We start from the raw sequence: 19,348 nt of genomic DNA, 5'->3' as shown, positions 1-19,348 counted from the left end.
CCATAAGATTGTGCCATAAGAATGGAGGGTGGGCATGCACATTAGAGAGGTCTCCAGGGATCTTGCAAGTGATTTTAAGGAGTAAAAGGTTCATTGTGGTACAGCGTTAAATAAAAAATAGAAAGGGATTCCAACTGTATTTAAAAAGACAAATTCCGTGAATATTATTATATACTAGAAGAACTGAGGGTTTGTTGTTCAAGGCTCAGTCTCTTCACTCACAGCCTTAACTCACAAGGTGGATTTGGGGCAGCATGACCAGTCTTATCGCACTGGGCGCCAAGCCTAGTGGGCGCTGCAGGGCACTGCAACTATGATGTTGTGAATTGAGCAGAATGAAATGCAATAGGCAGAGAACGCAGATTTTTGGCATCACACAGGGCACAGCTGTAATTTGAAAGACCAAAAGTCTGCCCCTGCTTAACTATGTCTCCTTCTGTCTCTCTGCACACACAGCTCCTCACTCCACAGCAACATGGTGCTTTCTGCTGCTGGACCCTAGAAAACAAGTGTACTCTTTTCTCCTGAATGGTGAGTGCAAATGTACTCCCAGCTTAAGTACGGCCATCTTTCTGTTGGAGATTCATTCCCCGTGTCTGCAGTCATGGGATTGTTGTTTATCACATGACAGTGTATGTTTTCATTCCACAGTGTGGGAAGTGACTGAGACAGGATGTTTTGGTATTACTGTGTTCTGTGAAGTAGGACTATTGTCCTTTGTTCTTTCTCTCTTTGCTGTCTGATGAGAAAGAGGAAGGAGCTAAAGCAGAATGCTCCAAGTGTATTATATGTAAATAAACGTAGATTAGCCAAAATGCTATGCTACTGAGTTCTGTTCCACAAACTGCGAATACTCTCCGATCCCTAAGTGTGCTGATGTCTCCAAGGCATCAGTCGCTATGATGTTTGGGTTGGAGAAAGCTTTTGAACGATCGACCAGGAGGGAGACAACATGCCAGTCGGGCATGTGCCTCTGCCAGGGTCCTACACGAGAATAGGATGCTCCTAACACTTTCTCCTTTTTGCCTCCTCTTCCTCTTCTGTTCCTCTTCCTCCATTGAGTGCACTTTTCTCTTTTGCCACACCACCACCATGATGCTAGGGTGGTCAGTGGGGTTGGTTACTAAAAAAAGCTAAAAAAATTTATGGGTTTCAGGAATTTTACTTTTTGAAATATGGCAACCCTAGATATAGAGACCAGTTAGACAAATTTGTCAGTGAAGTATGTGAGACTGACAAACTCCAAGGGACAAATTGGATAGTTCTGCATCAGGGAAGTGTGTGCGGGCATATATATACTTGAATACAAAGACTCAAAGCACTTAATTGCATCTATTCTTTTAGTTGTCTTTACACATACATGCAGTTTGCCCTTGAAATCTCTTTTGTGTGGGAAAACATTCCAAAACATTATTAATAGGAAGAGTCTGATTAATTAATAAAAGAGCTAGCCATTGATTGGGGAATTAAGCAGAAGCTTTAATTGAAGTGGAAATTAATAATGGAAAATTATAATGCAAAATTGATCCATTTAAGTATTTACTGATAATAAAGTGAATTAGACATTTCTAGTATTGAAGCATTAAGGTCCGTAATCCTTTAGACACGTTTACAGATATGCTTTATCTGTTGCACAGGGAATAGCACCACTGAAATCTATGAGTTCAAATACCAAAGGATATTTGGATCAGATACGTAAATGGCTATTTTGCAAACCTTGTAAACATTTCTGGATCTGGAACTGCTAGAAGAGCCCATTACTATTACGCTGCTTAGCTTCTGCTGTTTCAAAATTTATAAATACTTAATAAAACATCAAATACAGTGAAAATATTCAAGTATAAATAGGCCAACATTCTTAACTGAAATTCTGTTTGAAAGGTCCGAAACCATATTTTTCAATATAACATATTATGGAGTTTGCTTGGAGAAGAAAAACAGATTCTACTTTCATCTCAAGATCATTGTTGTCAGTTCTTTGGGGACTGTGAGTGTTTGAGCTATATGCATGCCATTGCTGTGTGCAAGGACACTATTTTAAAACACTGTGAAGACTGTGCACGTTGACAGTACCAATCACCAGCTGAAGGGAAGCTTTACTGAGAAGTTCAACTGGAACTTACCATATGGTCTGAGACTGTATGTGTGACCTGACTTTGCTCTGAGACATGAGTGTATCACTGTGGTGGACAGGGAAAGCCTACTGTGTGAATCACCTCAAATTAATTCCAGAATCCAGTGCCATATATAAATACAATTAACCACTTAATTCAGCAAATAATTCCCTATTGCGTATGATTTTGAGATGGAAAGCACACCCCTCCTTAATTAATTGAACTATCCACATGGTCAATTCCATTTTAGGACAATCCCAGGAAGCTGATACACACAACTCTTTTCTAAACTGCACTGTCTCTATGATGGATCTCAAGACAGCAGGCTTCTTTCTTTCTGTAGTTAGGCTTGAGACCCCTCCCTTACTTCCACCCTCCCAGTATACCCTTGCCTCCAAGCTATGTTTATTATTTCGTCTGAGGGTTAGTCAAAATCCTAGGCAGAGAGATACCAGCCAGCATCTTTCTAAAGAGTTTTTTCCCTGTTTTTGAACTAACAGTACCAGTGGTGCCTTTGCGACACCAATATCCTGTGCCCCCCCCCCCCGTCTCATGCTCCAGTCTACATCAGAGTTATGGTACCCCTAGCGATGTCCCTGGCAGTGGCGTAGCGTGGGTTGTCAGCACCCGGGGCAAGGCAAGTAATTTGCGCCCCCTAACCCGTGGATTTGCGCCCCCTAACCCGTGGATTTGCGCCCCCTAACCCATGGATTTGCCCTAACCCCAGATGTTGCGCCCGGTGCGGCCCGCCCCCCCTGCACCCCCCACGCTACGCCACTGGTCCCTGGTGCTCTGTGCCCAGTGTGACTGAACCCGTTATGCTCCCCTAAATCTGCCTGTTACTAGGGCTCAAAGAACCCAAATATCAAATCAGAATTAGCTATATTATTACCCACTCCATCACTGCCTGAGCCTTACTAGGGACAGGGATGCACTCCACACAAAGTGTGTGCAAAGAAATCCTGGAAATCTATTACTCCTCTCTAGTTAATTTCTTTGACCCTTATGTTTTTTTATTTATTATTACATTTACTTATTTAATATATTTATAGAAGTATTTATATCCTGCCCGCTCATAAAATGCCAGGACAGCATACAGCAACATAAAATCTGTAAAAGTAATGAAGAACAATTGTGAACATGACTGGCTACAATCAGTAAGACAACCGACTATATACCACCTTTCTTTCAAGGAGGTTGAATCACCCAACTGACCAATGTAGAGAAGACTAGGGTGGAATCTACACACATATAAAAAACGTTCTGCATTTTTAAAAATACATTGAATTTTCCATAAGGCTCACCATCGCCATCTAGTGTCACATTGTATATTGCACGTAAAACATACTTAATATATTTTATTTGCAACTGTATTGCTGAGTGCCAAGTTACTGTGGTATAGTGGTTAGAGTGATGATTAAGACCAGGGAGATGCAGGTTTGAATCCCCACTCTGCCATGATAGTGAATGGGTGAGCCAAGGTCACAGAGTAACCTACCTCACAGGGTTATTATGAGGATAAAATGAGGAGGCTTTTTATAAGTTACCCTGTGCTCCTTGGAGGCAAGTTTAATGAAGATATTTTTAATTCTGAGACAGTTTTCCAATAGTACTTCACTATTGTTTGTCCAGGTAACAGGATTTGTAATTTGTTAACATTTCTACTCCATTTGTGTTCCTGTCAATAGACTAAGTTCTCTCTGAAGTTTTTTTTTTTAACCCTGTTAGATTTGCTGACATCAAATCCCTGTTGTAGAAAACTGAGCTGGGAAATGATGGTGTAGCTGTTATCAATGTTTTGGAAAAATGTGTATTACTTTTGATGGAAGCTGAAATTAAAACAAACATTTCAGTACAATTGTAGCAAAAACCTACGGACTGTATTTTATAACCCTTTTCTTTCTTTACAATAAAAATCAATAACCTGAAGACAGACTGGACAGATTAACATACACTTTCTTTGATTCCCTGACATTAGAGCAAGGAAATGTTTGTCTACAGCAACTGACAAACTGGAAGAAAAAACAGTGGAAAAAAGCATCTCTCCATCTCACTCTTTTCTCTCCACAAACAAGTTAAAAAACATAGGAGCACTGTTTGCCTTTTGTCAGTCATCTGGACTCCCATAAATTATTTATTGTGATTTCCAAATCCACTTTATATTTCTTTCCAGGAATAAAGAGGTCACGCTGGTTTGTGGGGTGAAATTTCTTCATCCTTTGCAATTCTTTGTTTATGCTTCCACCCCTCAAATCCCCAAAGAATGCAGAGAATAAAACAAAAGCTACACTTTGCCTCTGACCACTCTACTAAATCTCACCTAGTTGTGACCTTTACACATTATTGTCCATTGGAGGCTGTCCAACACTGTAAATAATTCCCAGCTTCAAACTGTTCACATCCTCTCACACATTGCTCAAGCTGTCTGAGGAACGAGAGATGCCACAATTGAACATATAACCAGTGTTATTTAACTCCCCCCCCCCCAGTGCCCATATATCTGCCAACAGAGGAAGTGAGCTTGGCAGAGGGGGTCAAGGCGTGATAGGACTCGTAGTCCCTGCTCACCCTGCCTTGGAGGCTGGACCAGCAGGTGCAGCAGAAGCGGCAACCTATTGGAAGACAGCACAGTGGTAAGGTTGGGAAGGGAAGGAAAAGGGGTCATCCTTTTGCCACCACTCCAGGCTCCAGGATTTCAGGTACATGGCCTTCAACTCAAGAGGCCAGTGCTTGGCCTCTTCCGACCCCTCAACATGCACATTGTATGCACATCATGAAGAGGCAGACGGTTGGGTGGGAGTCTGAGCGCAGAGTCCATCTCCATGCTTGGCCTCCTCCACCCACTCATGATTGGAGGGGCTCAGCCCTGCACCAACAGACATTGGGGGGCACCTATGATAGCTTGTCTTGGATTAGGGGAGAGGAAAGTCATTCTGGAACAGGCCATGAAGTGGTCTTTGCCTTGCCTGCCTGCCTGCCTGCCTGCCTGCCTGCCTCTCTCTGAAATCTTGATCTTCCAATTCTAAGTTCTCAGTGCTAGCATTTCTAGTCATTGTAGCTGCAAATGCAGAAGTCAAAGAGGAAGTACCCTAAAGAACAGGTGGTTGTTATAAAGGTACTGTATAGGGCTTCTGTGATGACTTTGGGACATCCATTGATGTCCCACCAATGCTGCTGTTTGGATGCTTGTACATTTGAGGGAAACATGCTAGCATATTGGGACTAGTAGGAGACAAACTAAGAATCAGAACAACTAAGGCTGCCTTGTGAGCTTCTGGTGTATTAGTGTGCCAGTCACTCACAAAGGCACCTTTGCTTCTGGAGAAAGCCAGCATCTGGAAATGCCCTATTTATTATAGCAAAGGATGGCCACCAGTTACCAATTTTCAGCATAACTTGTGGTCTTCAGGGACTCAAGGGAGAGAGCGACTTAGTACTTCACATTTTAAGATGGATTATTTAATGCACATCATCTGTCAATATAAATGATATCCCAAACAGGAATAAAATACTCCCTCTTGTGGTGTGAAATGAAATATTCCACTAATTTGAGAGCATAATCATTTTCACATGGGAAAGGTATACTAATTTCAATCAATCCTTTTGCTGGAGGCTGCCATCTTAGACATAAGGGCCTGAGCAATGATACTTACCTAGGAATAAGTCCCATTGAATGTTCACCTAAATCTCTATCTGTATGTGTGTGCCTATAGCAAGTTATACACACACAGAATAATCACACATGACAATCTGCATTAAGATTTCCCAAAGTTGCTGCAGGGAAGTGTCCACTGTGAACAACTTTTGTCATATTGGCAGGCCCCTCAGTTTCACTTGTGAAGTACACAGTGAGAAAAGAGTCACGGCTCCAATATAGAGCTAAAAATGTCCAATCATGAGTAAATTCAACTGAGTTCAACATGGCTTACTCCCAGGTACCTGTAGACAGGGTTGCAGTTTTTTGGGTTTTTTTTATAAAATATTTATGTCCAGCAATTCGTTTTTTAAAAAATCAGAGCAGTATACAATGTACATAAAACCATAAGATAAAAAAATAAATTAAAAAGTTAAAATCAGAAATCAACTAACTGTGATGGAAAGATATATTCTTAATTGCCTGCATAAGGATGGTGGACTAGAAATGTTCTTGGCATTGAAACAGAAGGTGCCTGCTTCTCCAGAGGAGAAGGTGTGGGAGGAAGGAGGATTCTTAACCCTTTCCCTGCACATTGTTTCTCCCCTGCACAATCCCATCCCACCCCGTCCCTTCAGCAAAGCAAGGCTCTGAGGAAAGGCAAGCTGGAGAAGAACTAAAGTTCACTTCATAGTCAAGCTCAACATTACAGCATTCATAGTCCAAAACAAGGAATACTTTGCTGTTTATGTTCACTTGCCAAGGACCCAGTTTAAAGTTGCTGGATATCTGATAAGCATTGGGTGAGAGAGGAGAAACCAAATTTGTTATTCTGCTGTCAGACTACAGGTTTAGGTGGTTTGATTTATTGAACGGTCACTTTTCTTTTCTTTTTACGAAGGGGCTGCTAATTAGAGAACGCCATCACCACAAGTCTTTCTTTGTGAAATCTGAACATGACAAGGATACCAAACATCACTGCTTTCCTTAGATTATGTGTGCATACTAGATTATACATAGTGCTGCTTTCTCCCAAAATAGAATACCCTGTCAGAGCTAAGATGAGTTATTGCCAATAATTCTGTTATAAAGTGCCAGCGAACTCTCTATATTGACTTGTTATCAGCCTAGTGAATGACAATGTGCCAAGGGATGCGCATCCTCATTCATAACTCAAAGGAAGGTTAACTCTTCTGACCTTCCCGTCTTCTTTCATTTTTATTCTTGTCAAGAGCAGCCCAAAGAGGATCATTTGATTTCCTTTAAAAATCATTCTTCTTGGTGAAACCACCTGGGATTTTTAAAAATCCCATTTGGGATTCTTTTGCAAGTGCAAAAGAAGAAAATCCAGGTAGTCCACACCTGCTTCTAACTAGTTAATGCTAACAAGGAAAAATCCAGCCATCCTGAGCTGCCCCAAAGTCTGTTGTTCACTTAAAACCCTCACCTCTGGAACCTGCTCCAAGAAGCTGTATGTGGATCATCTGCTTTTCCTTGGGCAAACCAACCAGATGGGCAGGGTATAAATAATAAAATTATTAGTAGTATTATTCATTCCAACTCTTATTGAGATTCCAGTAAAAGCCCCTTATACCTCCTTTACAAGTGAAACAAAGTTTTCTGTATTTTTGCATCAATTCATTGTTAGTCTCTCTCTCTCTCTCTCTCTCTCTCTCTCTCTCTCTCTCTCTCTCTCTCTCTCTCTCTCTTTGCCTCTACTATCTCTGCCAAAACCAAAACCTAGCTCTTTGGAGCAGAGATTGGTATTTTGTTTAAGTTCCAGAGTACATGCACACTGATGGAACTGTACAGATAGCAGTAAAAGCACAGCCATAGTAGGCAACCTTCTGTAGACAAATTGAGGGTAAATGACATGTAATACTAAATCATCAATCTATTCATTGCCTTCAATATGATTTGCACATAAGGTAATTAAAAGGTAAAAACACAAGAACAGTGAATACATCTGAAACACAACTAAACCCTAACAGAGTAGACACTTGTGCTAAAGACCCACAGTTGGAAATGCCTGTTCGAACAAAAAATATCTTCAAATGTTTCGGGGAAGCGACCATCTTGGCTGTGAGTCCTGGAAGACCTGCTCCCTGCCTTACTGGCCTTTCCCACCCGGACTGGGAAGGTGAGGCTCTGACTGACCCTAGTTACAAAAATGGGATTGGGGACCATGTGTTGAGAGCCTGGCATTGCGGTGAGTTGGACTGGATGACCCTTGTAGTCCCTTCCAACTCTACAATTTTATGATATTCAATTCTATGATATTTAAAGGGCTGTCACATGGAAGATGTAGCAAGCTTGTTTTCTCCAGCTCCAGAGGCTAGGACCTGAACCAATGGCTTCAATTTACAAGAAAGGAGATTCTGCCTAAACATCATGAATAACAGCAAGAGCTGTTCGACAGTAGATTGAACTCCCTCGGAAGATAGTGGACTCTCCTTCCTTGTAGGCTTTTAAGCAGAGATTGGATGGTCATCTGTCATGGATGCTTTAGTTGAGATTCCTGCGTTGCAGGGAGTTGGACTAGATGACCCTCAGGACCCTTCCAACTCTATAATTTTATGGTAAGCATTTATGGAATGAAAAGTGATGAGAGTCAAACAAGATGTCACAGGATATACACTGATAAGAAATGAATCAGTATGATCATCTGAAAACTTTTGTAGGCACAAATAGTAGTGTGATTGCCTATGAATGCTCTGATAGCATCATGAACTCATGAATGCACAGTAAATTGGACATGTGGAGCGGTCCTAACAAAGTCACCAGAAAGGAGGAAAGCAGACCAAAACAAAAGTGTGAAACGTTTTTGTATGTTACCGGTATTTTCACTAATATAAGCACATTTATACACGTTGCTTTGTTGGAGAACTACATTGCAAAATTCAGAAAACTGAATTTCAAAGTATGATTGTGTTTTGGTGCACATATTGTTCTGGAAAATGTGAATTTTGTAGGCTCTCCCTCAGAGGCAAAGGGAATAGAATTTCCTCCCCATCCCTACTTGTCCCCCGGGTCTTCCTTCTGGGCTCCTGGCTCACCTTAGACTGTTGCTCGTGACCCTGCCTCAGCAATTCTAGTATCAACCTATCTTACAAACTCATTGTAAAGATTACAGACTAGGAACGTGAAGTGTTTTTAATCTTTGTAAGTGCTATATAAATGCTACTGTAGAATATCTCCCTACGAGGATTTATCACAGAGTGACTAGCTTTTCTCAATAACTTTAAAGAATGCAATCTTTCCATTGACTTTATTTCTGAGAATAATCTCATATTGGTGCCATTTCTAAAGAAGCATTTCAATTTTGAGGAGCAGCGTGGTATTCTCACCTCAAATATTGTCAAAGTTCAGATCTAGCAATTACTTATATATTTATGCAGGCCTCTGTATTTTTAAAAAGTTAAGGGTCTATGTGCAGTCCCCTTTTAGCAGCCTTGAGCAACCATTTATACAAATGAGCAGAATAAATTTGCAGCACATTTTAGAAGATATTAAAGCCTTTGACTCCTATGGCAGAAGCCTCATTAATCTAACCTTCTGTCCGACGCTACAGGAGTCTGAATGCGGTGTTGCTCTGGCTAGGGTTCCAGACAAGAAAGGAAGGGATTTAAAAACTCACATGGATCCTCCTCCATTCCAGGATATGAAAGGTTGTCATCTGGATATCCTGTAGCCTTATACCAAGAGACCTTATGGAAAGTCCAAACAATCAACTACAATACATTTATAGTCCTAACCCTGACCTTGAACAGTAACTAGGACACTAACTCAGAAGAGACACCTGCCTTCATTTGGGTGTGGTAACTTCAATTTTGCAACTCTTTTTAGTTAACCACACACAGAGACTGCAATCTGCATGCAGTTCAACCAAATTTGGATCAATAGTCATCTGGGACCACACCCACCCACGAAAAAAACCCTCACTTAGATCCATATCCATAGTTTTGCAGTGGCGGGGACAATATTTTGGAGCATGTGTTCATATAATCACATGACTACTTCACCTTAGCGCTAATGGAGGAAGCAGCAAAATCTAATTCATTTGGCCAACTCCTCCCCATCTTAAAATTACTATGTGAACTGAATATGGTCTCATTGCTACTTTTGAAAACTCAGTGATATTTTTTCAACAGTTATACTTGCTAATTCCTTTGTATGGATGCAGAAAATTGCACTTTCATTCCCGGGGTGTCATGGGACATAAATAAAACATAGCATTAATGTGACCATGTTTATTTAGGACACATGTTCCCTTGTGTAGCCTGAGCATAATACAGTACATGGATTTCAACAGCAATGTTTTCATCTAGATATGTTAGGTATTTTATTATTAATGTAGACATTATTTTTCTCATAAAAGCATAAGTTTTGGGATTTTGTTTTTTCCTCTGACAACAATTCTGGAACTAGTTCCTCTGACAGTTCTGGAGCACAAACACCATGACAAATTGCAATTTATTAGTAATTTCAGCAACATAAAATGTTGCTGAGAAAGGTAATCTGTCTGACTGAGAAAGTGCCAATTTTCTTTTGTTGCAAAACAGCTCTCTTTGCAGCCTCAAAGTAATTAGATACACCTCACACAGGCAACAATAGCATCCAAGAGCAGCGTTTACACTGCAAATATATCAAATGGGTTCTGCATTAAAGTGGCAAATGAAGCATTTTATGCAGAATATTGAAAAGAGAAGGATGTGGTGCCTTTTCATGGTAATGAAATACTAAAGGAGAACCCCAAATTCACAGGTTGACAGGCCAGAGGTTTCAAGAGAGTTGCACTTCAACTTTTACTTTCTCAAAATGCTGCCTGGCACTAAGGGTGTCTGGCTGATTTCATGAGTGGAAGGTCTGAGTTCCAATTCCACTGCAATGAAACTGAGTTTTTTTGAGACCCAGAGTTTTCTGTGAAAAAGGTCCCTGTTTTTAGGCTTTGCATCTCCAGTTGAAGGTTTTTCAGGTTTCAGGAAAGCTTTGGAGAGCCATTACTAGTCAGAATGTCAGAATAGATGATACTGGGGTTGACAGACCTTACTTCACACAAGACTGCTTCCTAGGTTCACTTCTTTGTATTTACTTCCTACCGAACCTTGCAGTTGTGGGATGGGCTGACTTTTTTTTAGGGGCTGGCTACAATCATTCTGTAGTTTAGACCTTATTAAAGCCCAGGCATGCCAGCTTGCCACCGTGACTGAGGGGAGTCGGTGCTGCACAACGTGCTCTCATTACGCATGCACACCATGTGATGCTGCAAAATGCAGCCACTGTTTCAAAACGCAGCCACTGTTTCAAAATGCAGTCACTGTTTCAGCCCCACACACCATAGCCCACAATTGTAGTCTGCAAAAACACAGAGATTTTCAGAAGCTTTCCATCCAAACATTCCCACCGGAATTTTATACCAGCTCTTCATTAACACTTTTACATCTGCAGGTATAGCCCCCCCCTGCATTACCCATATTTACTAATGTTTATATTGCTATGCTCCTTTTAGGCGTTTTGAAAGATCTATCCTTCCATGACTCTTTCATAGTTAGCATACTAGGTGCCAATATTTCTGCATCATAGTTTCAGAGATCCTGTAATTTACAAGGGAAGAGATTTTTTTTAAAAAAACAAAAACCCTTCCTGCCCCCACAAAAAGTCTTCTTGGCAATCTGCCAACATCTCCCCCTAGTATGTCAATGGCAAAATAATATAGAAATAAATAAATAAATAAATAAATAAATAAATCGCGGCAGGGATACCTCTGGAATTCAGCCAAAACTCTTGGGCAAATTGGTTTGTAATAGCAGTATGTCCTAAGGTACAACAGATGGAACTCCAAATGGGGCATCTGGTAGGTAGCAAGGCAGGCTCCTTTTCTTAGTTTCTTCGTTGCATTGCTTCGCTTTGCTTAGCTAAGAGACAAGAGATGCTGTCATTCTCATCAAAAGAAAAGCTGCCTGCCTTTCAGAGTGATGTGCAACCTGTGGCCTTCCAGATGCTGTTGGATACCAGCTTCCATCAGCCCCAGCTAGCATTGCCAATGGTCAGGGATGATCAGATTTGTTACCTGAGAACATTGGATGAGACGCGGGTGAGCCACCACTGACCTATAGAAATGAATACTGCCTGTATCCCTTTTGCTTCTTGGCACAAATTTATGAATCATAAAGGAGGGGGAGGAATAGCTCTGTAGGAGTGCACATGTAAATTCGCCTTGGAACGAATTGGCATTGGTTCACACATCGTAAACCTCATTACTGTACTAAATGGGCTTGCAATGTTTTGCACGTGTACAATTTCACTTACTGCTGACATCTTAGCCTTATATCCCACTCTTAAAGAAGTTAACGGAAAACAGCTCAGCACAAAATATCACAACATTTAAAACCACAACATATATCAAAATAATATAAAACAAGTCAAAGTTACATCCATGTCAAAAGAGTAAAACACTAAATCCATTAGGGCTAACTGAGTAACAAGGGTCCTCCTTCTGGCCTTGATCTCCCCTCCCCTCATTTAGTTCCATTTGAACAATGATGGGAGATGCTTCTCCATGGGAAGAACCTATGAAACTAAGTATTATGTCATCCATGTGCTCTAAATTTCTGCACCCTCAAATGCATGCTAAATGAGACAAATGATTACTGTATGGAACACTCTTTCTCTCCGAAATAAAGTTTCTTCTGCCCTCAGAAAAAAGAATCCTAAAAGTTTTTATTATATATACAGAAATATACTGTTTTCCATGGGCCCCATAGTGATAGCATAATTCTAGAAGATTTTTGTGACCCTCAAAGACATCCCTAATTTGTTTTTGTTTTTTTAAAAGTTGTGTGGTTTTTTAAAATTATAAAATCCTGACCTGGGTCCTCTGCTGTGATGCCATTTTTAAAAAGCTGACTGTTCCTATAGTCCCCTCACCACGATCCCAAATGGTGTATTTGTGGCAGCCCTACAACATCCCCTCCAAACTTGTCCTTTGATTATTTTTTTTAAACTAAACTTAATCATGAATGATGAAAACAGTTTTAAATAGTGTAGAATAAGGTTTCTGAAGGTGTTGTTGAGAATTGCAGTTCTCTCCACCACCACTGTTGCAGTTCAGCCATACCAGTTTGACATGAGGCCCCCAGAGGGTTGACCCATGTGTCAGTGTAGACCTTTGCCTATAAAAAGCCAGCTACTCCTGCTCGAAATGTTCCTCTCCCTGATCCTTTTCTGCTGGCCAGAAAATGACTGCAGCAGCCAAAATAAACAGTCCTATCTCCCAGCTTGAAGCTGTTCTTGTTGTCTCTAAAAGACCTTACAATGTGTGCCCCTACAATGCTGCTTGGCATTTGCAAGGCAGAGGAACACAGATTTTCTAGACCAATACATGAAGCCACGAGTAGTCAGAACAGCTTGTCTTTCATTCATATATCTATATATCCTGTCTTTTTCTTTTGTATGCATATATGCACACACACACAGAGCAAGAAAGCAGTCATGAAAATCTCCCCTGTAACCTCCGCATAAACCTCTCAGTAGCAGATTGAGAAGCAGCATAGAGCCAAGGTGTCTCTCCACTACCGTGTCCCTGCAACCAAACATTGACATTCATGAACCAATTGATTGCCCAGGAGCCAAGGCGCTGTTCTGTAAATACATCCCCATTTTAAAATTTCAAGTCAATTTCAGCAAGCAAGAGTAAGGAATTAAAGCAATCGATTTCTTAGTGCGTGCTAAAAAGCACAGTGCCATCTTTGAATGGTTAGTCTGATGAATGCCGACCAAGCAGGCGCAAAATTGGCACATATGCTTGTAATATATCTTGATTTTAATTATCAACAGAGAAAGAATTTCAGGGCAAGGGAGCTCAAATGGCAACGGAATTGAGTTTTGTGAAGTGAGAAAAGCATGTGTTTCAACAGCATTGTTTGTACGCAAAGGGTCCCAAGTTCAGTCCCAGGCATCTTCCGTTAAAAGATCTCAGGTGGAAAAGGCTTGAGGGTCTGATTCAGAATATAGCAGCTTAATTTGTTTAATTGACTAGAAATTACTTAGAGACCAAACCCCAGGATTCTTTTGTTGGAATATCTTCAACTGATGCTGGTCTTCAACTGGTTGTTCAGGACCCTCTGCCAGTTTGCAGCCTGATCTAAGAGCATCAATACCACCCAAAATTGACACTGGCAGGGCTAGCAGTTGCAGGTGGTATCAAGAGGCAGGGCACAGCGAAACAGGACACACCATCCCTGACTGGTGCCCATCACCACATCTTATGGAAAAGAATTCCAGAGTCCAAATCTATACTTTGTACTACTTTTGTGAAGTTGTCCTTTCTGTTGTTTGTCCCAAGTCTCCTGTCAATCAGATTCATTAGACGATCCTCGGTTGTAATGTCAGGAGAAAAAAATCTCTCCTCCACCCCACTTTCTCTACATCATATTCAAATTTATACACCTCTATCATATCTCCTCTTACTCGCCTTTGTTCCAAATTAAACAGAGATTACACAGAGATGGTCAGGAATTGTTGCTGGCATCCATCTGTCTCAAGAGACAATGGCGTGTGCTTCCAGGGGTGAAGTCAAACCGCTGGAGAATCACAGGGTCTGCTGTGGTTGCAGAGACTGGTAACTCATAACTGCCTCCTCCCACATTGTTTTTGTTGTGTTAGCGGCACTGAAATGTCCTCTCTGGGACACAAGTCTTGGCAGTGTGCATGGAGGTCCTGGGCTGCCCAGACAAGACCTCACTGATGTGGTCCAAAGAAAAGCAGAGCAATTACATTTGGCACCAATGTGGCTGCAAAAGTGCTGGAAGGAGGTATACAAGACACCATCCAGCCACCTTAGAGACTCTGCTCCTGATTTGTGTAGGGTTTCTCCTTAGCCTTTTCTTCTCCTGAAGATGTCCCACAAGGCAATGGGTACGGACTTTTTCTTGGAGTTTATTCCTGAAGCCTTTCTCACTAATTAGTATAGCCACAAGGCCACAGAGGTTTAGGGTTGGCGTTTTCCTTCTCCTAAGTGGGCTACCTTCCCAGGTTGACGAGCCCCATCTGCCCCTTGCTCAAGATTAGGGATAATATAATACACAGTTCCCAGTTGGTTAGTAGTCTGGGATCCAATCAGAGCATGAAAGATTGCTAAAACATTCAGGGAAAAGGGGGTTAACATTCTACTACATCTAGAATCAAAGGATTTGGGATCTACCCAGTTAAGTGGGTAGTTAAGTGGTACATACCAAGTACTGTTTTGAGATAATAAACTCTCACACATCTGTAATGTAAGCTTAGTCAAAATCAGACTGTCAAGAATATAACACTGCCAAAGAGAAACATTTCAAATATGACAAACTGCATAGTATGTTGAACTGCAAGGCCTTCCCTGTTCACTGATCAATGAAATGAGTTTGCTAGCACAAGAGACTCCTATCTGAACATGGATACTTCTTGGTTAAATTAAGAACCCCTATTTGGGAATAACACCTTCTCTCTCTCTCTCTTCCCTAGACAAAACTAATATAAGTGAGAAAAGTGAAGAAAGTAATTGGTGTAGGTCAGGTAGTGGTGCCAGGGAACAGTTCAGGTGAAGAGCCAATAAAAGCTAAAAATAAGCCACGGGTTTTCATTTGACAGATGGTAGGGCAGTTTTATCTTTGCCCTGGCTCAGTAGCACAGGTAATATTTTAGCTGGTGAGATGGCAAAATGTACAAAATACAAGCCTAAACAAATGGCTTTAAAGCTACATGATGCTTCAGTTTTGTTCCCAGATGCATCGATTCCAGCATGATATAGGCCATGCCTCTTCACATCTATTCTATTGCAAAATTTCCAATGAACACATGTTTTTCCAGCACTTTTCATTCCTGTGCAAACCTATCTAGAGTTTAGTCTCTTCACTTTCTTAGGGGGGAAATATACATGCCCTGAGAGATTATTCTAGTAGTTACTGTAACTGAGACATGTCTGAAGAGAAAATCCTTGGAGTCACAGCATGAGTTACCATCATTAAGACAAATGATCCCACCTTGATTGAGGGAAGCCAAGGAGTGTTAGGCCAGAATTTGGCATGGTATACACTGGCCTTGACTGGATCTCCAAATAAACACTGCTGGTTTGCTATGTGGCACATGGACTGCTACAAACCATGTGGAGTTGCTCAGGTACAATGTGACTTGTAAGAATGTACTGAATGAATACCCTCAAGATGTGGGGGGAGAAGAAATAGGGCCAATGGCGTATGAATGCAAAACTGCAATTCTGTATGAATACAAAGAAAAGGAAAGAATGTACCACTGCGGGCCCAAAATTCAGCTTCCTCAAACTACCTTATATCATATTAAGATCAAGTTTCTAAATCCCTTACTGACTAAAGTATGCTTGAAAATGTGTGCATAATGTTTGCTGAAATCTCAGAAGCCAGAGAGGTGGCTGCATAAGAGTTCGGTGGTTGGAGACAGGATTTCAGTGTCCATTAGCAAAATAAATAGAGCTGGCAAGTAGTTAGAAGGACTAAAGAGAGAGTTGAGGACCATAAGCAGGTGGCAGGCAGAAGGCTGAGAGAGAGAGGCATGCTTGATTTCTGCTTGAGTCCAAGCATGTGACTATGGGAAAAGCAAGACCTTCTGGGGTGTTAATGTTGTGAGCCCTTTTATCAAAGGCTCAGGTTGTATACAGTGGTACCTCGGGTTAAGTACTTAATTCGTTCCGGAGGTCCGTTCTTAACCTGAAACTGTTCTTAACCTGAAGCACCACTTTAGCTAATGGGGCCTCCCACTGCTGCTGCGCCGCAGGAGCACGATTTCTGTTCTCATCCTGAAGCAAAGTTCTTAACCCGAGGTAATATTTCTGGGTTAGTGGAGTCTGTAACCTGAAGCGTATGTAGCCTGAAGCATATGTAACCTGAGGTACCACTGTAATTGTAAATAAACCATATATCCTAAAGGCACCACTGTCTCTACTGTACCTCATCCTAAGGAAACCAAACCCTGAGTGAAATCTTGCACTGCTCAGAGGCCGGGGTGGTGTGCAACAATATTTTACTGAATAATTCATCTTTATGTGAGACAGAATAAATATGAATTCTCAGAATCTCTGCTTTTGATTTTTAGTCTGAAATACATACAGCCCTAAATACGGTTTTAGATACCAGGAAGATATTAGTTAAGCATTACCGCCCATAAATTTGTTTTCCTAACCTGCAGGAAGCTGGCAGTTGCAATGGGCTGATGCTTCTAATTAAAGAATCTTTCATTGGCTTACATTTAGATGATTGTTAAATAATGCAGTTTACATGAAAGCCTTATTTGACCTTTTTATACAATTAATTAGGAAACTAGTGTCTTCTACTATTTTCAGTAAAGTAAATTACTTTGGATCATCACCACAATTAAATGTAGGATCTCTTCTCCTTCAATGGCTACCTTAGCTTTTATGCTAGACACGAGAAATTAAAAAACAACCATTTTAGCAAAGAGCTGGATTATTTTCTGTTGAAGCAGCTTTCAATTTCACTGAGATAATTTAAAACATATTGGCTTGCATCCAAACTGCTATTTTAGGCAGACCCAAGGGCTTCTGCATGTCCTGTCAGATTTTTTACTGTTTCTCCTCTTTGAAAAGCAGATTTCCATGGCATATCACAAAGGATATTTGAAGCTCTTGTCAGTTTCAAAAGCGGTTTGCCAAGCACCATGAAGGAGCTGCTGGAGAAACACAAGTCCAAAGCTCCCTTGGGTATCCATGTGGAACTAGTTGCACAGTTCTATGAGCCACTGTGCTTGATGTTCTAAGCCTGCTAAATTAACCAAAGCCATTGCTATGTAGTGGAACACTTCCAAGGCTCTGCAGAAACACACACAGCCCACGTCTCTAAACTATAGAATCGTTAAAGGACACAACTATCCTACTGGGCATCTATTAAATTTTAATTGCTAAGGGCTTGTGGATGCAAAATTGCTCATTTTGAACAGTGGGGGAAAATAAAGGATAGGATAAAATGGGAATTAGAAGGAGAGATGCTTTGCTACCAGGTCTAGCACCAAGTATGAGGCAAGCCCTCTCCCAATCAGTGGCCTCCTGGCTGTGTGCTTACATTATGCTCTGGGTCTCTAATGGAAATGTTGAATTGTGGGTGGCTTTCCAGAGCCAACTGTTGCCGCCAAGTATATTTGCAGCTGGGGAAACAGGCAGATGGGAGGGGCACAATAGAAGTTGGTGCTGGTGGATGAAAAGCAAATGTCAATGCCAATGCTACCCCTGCCTGTAATCTCTATTTTCTTTTGCCAGGTCTAGCTAGGCTCAAGAGGAAAACATCAAAGTATCTGCAGCCCTCATCATTCCAACCAGCAAAAGAGGAGTCATCTGCATAGTACCTTTGGGTGATCTTGGTTTATCCTTGGAAAAGAAGGTCCTAAGTCCTTCTTTTATGGTGCTGTGAATTTCAAAAGCAGGAACCTGGCAGCTAAACACCAGCTTTTTTGCACAGGGGAGTGTCTCTGCAGTATGTAAACTGATGCAAATAATTAAAAATTGAGACTTCTCCCACAAAGGCATTTCATACTTAATATCCAACCATTATGGAGATGTGACCCTGTAGCCATTTCCTGTCTGCTTCCAGCAATTGTATGCTGAAAATAAGCCTTGGACACTTAAATCTGCTACCTGCTGAAATGACTAGGAAAGTGGAACAGTCTAGTGCAGCCATCTCCTACTTTTAAAGTGGATCCAGATCAAGAACAGGAAACCTTTCCCTTTCAAACATTTGCAGCAGGCTACTAATACAGTAGGGAAAGGGTGGGGACTATAGTGAGTGTGAATCTTAAATCTGCCAATCTTTTCAAAGGAAAAATTGGCCAATACTGAAAATAATCCCAAAAATCCAACTGCAGTTCTTACTACTCTTTTACCTGAATTTTGAGCCAGTCTATGAAAATCATACTTTTTACATTCTAAAAATATTCCCACTCATCCATATTTTTTTTAGCACTGTCAGAAAACTCAAAAACACATTAGTGACCCTTATTCAAAGCAATTCAGTTTTGTGTGCACTGGAAAGGTTTATTATTCCAGGTCAGCAAAGCTTTGACTGAGTTTTTAAATTGGGCAGTTTAAGAGTAGCATAAGATTTTCTTATGATAATTTACCTGCAATAAGACTAGAATTTCCATTTCTCATTCGTAGAAAATGCAACACAGCCAATGATAAAATCCTTTGCCCGTACTTTAATGATCTCATTACTTTCCCAAAGGATTTTCTATTATTACTGATTTTCCATTATGACTGATAGCTATTTACCTCTTGTTTCAATTAACATTTTGGATTAATTTTGCTACCACTGCCTACAAGGAGTTGAAACAGATAGCCAATCAGATTCAAGCCTCGGGAGCTCCCATCAAAGTTGGAAACTCAGTTCAGTACAGTGCATCAAATCCTTGGTCCAAAGTCAGCTACTGACACAGATTATTACCAGCATGCATGTTATAGGGAGGTGAAAAGCTGTGGTTTCAATAACTCCAGAGAAAGCCCAAAGTATGGTCTAAAAATGCAGCATAAACGCGATATAAAGTGAGGGTGGACATGTTATGTTCTGTGTCCCACCATTGATTC

The 19,348-nt window shown here is 40.9% G+C and overlaps 1 protein-coding gene and 1 long non-coding RNA gene across 4 annotated transcripts in view; one reads left to right on the top strand and one right to left on the bottom strand.

Moving 5' to 3' along the window:
• Window positions 1–18,932, top strand: part of LOC310746327 — a 37,105-nt gene extending 18,173 nt beyond the window's left edge. The window contains exons 2-3 of the long non-coding RNA XR_014540633.1: window positions 457–531; window positions 18,029–18,932. This is a non-coding gene — a long non-coding RNA (uncharacterized lncRNA). The remainder of the gene's footprint in view (window positions 1–456; window positions 532–18,028) is intronic.
• Window positions 1–19,348, bottom strand: part of MALRD1 (MAM and LDL receptor class A domain containing 1) — a 221,905-nt gene that overhangs the window by 95,337 nt on the left and 107,220 nt on the right. The window lies entirely within an intron of this gene.

Source organism: Podarcis filfolensis (assembly GCF_964270895.1).
Source record: "Podarcis filfolensis genome assembly, chromosome: 12".
NCBI lineage: Eukaryota > Metazoa > Chordata > Lepidosauria > Squamata > Lacertidae > Podarcis > Podarcis filfolensis.
Note: the sequence above shows the minus strand (reverse complement) of the source record. Positions and strands in the feature narration are given on the sequence as shown.